Raw genomic sequence first — 3,744 nt, forward strand, 5'->3', positions numbered from 1 at the left:
ATATTTTGATCAATTAACACATATCGTCTACGTAGTTGAAATTAGGTAATACAACTAAGTCATATTGCTTTCAAACGAGACACTCATTTTGATTTCATAGCTTATTCGACCATGAAGGCACATCTTTAGTCAAAATTTAGTCATTTATAACTTAATGTCTAACATTAAAGTCACAGAACTTTGAAGGCATTTTATAAGTTAAAACTATATATTTTCGACTTCCATATAAGACTTGAAACATTATTCGACTTTTAGAATATTTTTTAGGTCAAAACTTGGTAATTTCATACTTAATTAAAACAATCTGACTTTGTCTTGATCAAGATGCCCAGCTTTGCTGCTTGGGAATATTACTGCGATGCATTTCGGCGGTCATTTTATTACTGTAATGCAGTAATATTACGTGCTATGTGGGATGTTGATACTATTGGTCTTTAAATATTGTATTTTATTTTCCTTTTAAATTTACAATAACGTCTTTACCATGTTATATTGATGAGATTTTTTTGATTATATTCACGTCTACTTGACGTAATATAATGACGTCAATAAGATGTGACATAATCACGTGATATGTACGTCAAAATCACGTCATTGTTATGTCATAATTGACGTTTTGCAGACCAAAAACTGACGTCATTATCACGAGAGCTTGCTTGCTGGGAAACAGGTCATTTAAAAAACTTCTTTCGCGAATATATCGGAAACTAAGGCCAAGCGGCGGTAACATGTATAAAGAAAAGTTGTTCAGAATATTGACTTTGACAACATATTTCAAGCTCATCCAAATCGGTAATGAAGCCTCTAATTTAGATAATTACCAACAAAGATCTGCGAATAAGCATGCATCTGTCTTACGCACGCTCATTTTAAAAACATTTAAAATGCATGCTTATACGCAAATCTATGTTAATTAAAATCTCGATTATTATTGTAGAATAATATTATTTGTATTTAATAGTGTTATTGACAAGATTACAAGAAACCGCTAAGATATATGCGTGTGTATCTATCCGGATGCGTAGTTGAGGTAACGTACATTGTGTAAAGATTTAGTCGCTCGCAAGACGCCGCCGAATAAACATATACAAGGTGTTTCAATTTAACTTAGACACTCAAATATTTCAGTCGCAACGTATTAAACAAAAACTGTTTCAGACAAAAGTTTATATGGCATTGAAGGGAAAAAATAATGACTTTATTAATTTAATTCTAGATAGCGCCACTTTCAAGATTTCATTATAGCGGCTATTTTTTTAAATAGAAGTCGGTTTTTTTCTTGAAATAAAAGTTGTAGCTGGCAATGAGATAAATACACTGATTTTTTTCTTTTTTGACTTTGGATCATTTTTCACTAAGCTACAGCGTCCCAAAGGTTACACACACCCATACACACGCTAAAACAGACCATCTGAATAACTCGCTTGCTTTTGATGGTGAGAAAAAAATGCATCAAAGTTGTTTGGTTTTGAAAGAGACATTTAATAGTTAATAGTTTTTTTATAGGTGGAAGTGTAGAAGAGATATCAAGATCACACATATCTCCATTTTTAAATAGAATAATGTTTTTTTACTTACCTTTTGATAGAGCGTTTCAAGACAAATACAATAACCTATAAATGAAAATCATTCAAGATCACTAAAAGTTGACTGCAATAGAAACTACATTGTTTCAAGACTGTTCGAATACTTTCGTATCTTCTGTAGTTGTTGCAATACTGCTAGTAACATTAGATTATACTTCTTTCAAAACCAAACAACTTTTAATACATTTAATACATTTTTTTCTCACCATCAAAAGCAAGCGAGTTATTCAGGTGGCCTGTTTTAGCATGTACGTAAACTGTGGAACGCTGTAATTCAGAAAAATGATCCAAATTCAAAAACTAAACCCGGTGTATTTATCTCATCGCCAGCTACTACTTTTGTTTCAAGAAAAAAGTCGACTTCCATTTACAAAATGGCCACCATAATGAAATCTCGAAAGTGGTCTACAATTAAATTGATAACGTCATCATTTTTTCCCTTCAATACCATATAATTTTTGTCTGAAACATTTTTTAAAGAAACTTTTCTTTCTCGAGATATTCACATGTATTAAATAAAATAGTTTTGTATATTGCTTGATAATAAAGGTGTCTTTTTTCCTGTAATTCTGAGTAACAAGCCATTAAATGACAACGTAAGATATTAATCTTTATCTAATAATTAAATACTTAAAATAATAAATAAATTTTTCCACGTTATTACGAATTTCGTAAAATGGTATAGGATTTTTTGACTCAGTAGATTTTTTTTCCCTGAACTGACTGCACTAGTTTACAGTCTATCTTTTTTTTATCCATATTAGAAAGAAAAAGATAGACTGTGAACTAGTGCAGCCAGTTCAGAGAAAAAAACAAACCTAGTATTACTTCTTCTATTTACCTATGAGCGATTGTACAGCAATTACCGGACACCCTGTATACAAGTAGGTACGTGATTCCTCATGAAAAAGTGAGAAAAAAATAGTTTTTTCATTTTGGGCTTAGTTTTCGAGAAAATCCTGTATATGTTGTTATGGCTAAGTTACGATTCGTCGACTGACGTATAATGTTTATCGTGTTCGTAAACAACGCCCTACAATGTCAAACAATCAGTTTTTTTTAATGCCGTGTAACCATTGTTGTTGTTTACGAACACAATACGCATTATAGGTTGTTTAATAAACCGTATCTTAGCCGTAATACGCCACCTTACGAACGCGAATATTTAAACTTAATTTTCTCGAAAACAAAGCGGACAAGAAAAAAATTTCAGTTTAGTTTTTTTTTTTTTTTTTTTTAGTGAGAAATCATCGTGCCCGCTTGTAATATTTGAACTCTGTATACATAGGTACGTATATATACAAGATGTCTGATAACGAACGACAAAGCCGAAGCGTGAAGATAAATTGGGTTAATCTAAACAGAAAAATTATTTACCAGTTTGCAAAATTTGTAATAGTTATTGAGATATTAATGCTGTTACACGACGCTTGTTTGTTTCTCTGTTTCTTGTTGCTTAGTACGCTGACCCATCTCCAGATTATAGATGTCGTAAGCACGTGGTGAGCATAACTCCGTGACGTCACGAAAAACTTTCACGAAGCGAATCGAACTAATTGTGAGTGCGCTAGTAGCGCTGTGAGTGTATTTCGGACTGCAGTTCTGCAGTCTAGGACACTGCATGAGGTAAATCACTTTTCTTTACAGCTGATAATCGTACACGTTTATAAAGTCCAATCATCACTTTCCACGCGCTCATTTATGACTCACATTTATTAAATTTATATCAATACCTATTGGAAATTTTGTAAAATGGTAAATAACTTTTCTGTTTAAATTGACCAATCTACCTTCACGCTTTAGCTTTGTCGCTGTAAAGAAAACTGACTTACCTCGTGCAATCTCTTAGCAACAAGAGGCGAAGTAAACAAGTGTGACTCAGCTTCTTGCGATCATCCGATATTCGGCGCAAAGAATAAATGAGAAGAAGAATGGAAGGCTTGCGAATAGTTTAAACGCGTACCACCTAACATTTCAAATGTTAACTGTTTGGTCGGCCATCTTGTAAAATGTGGTTTGAAGTTGCTTTCCGCAACACTTAACCGCAAAACGCCCACATATGTTTTACCGTGTAGTTTCCAAACGTGTGTTGTGTGTTAAAAAAAAACTGCAATCGTGTTGTTCATATAAACAAATACTACACGAAAAATAAGTCGTG

Source organism: Pseudomyrmex gracilis, unplaced genomic scaffold, assembly GCF_002006095.1.
Source record: "Pseudomyrmex gracilis isolate BER0280 unplaced genomic scaffold, ASM200609v1 scaffold_497, whole genome shotgun sequence".
Lineage (NCBI taxonomy): Eukaryota > Metazoa > Arthropoda > Insecta > Hymenoptera > Formicidae > Pseudomyrmex > Pseudomyrmex gracilis.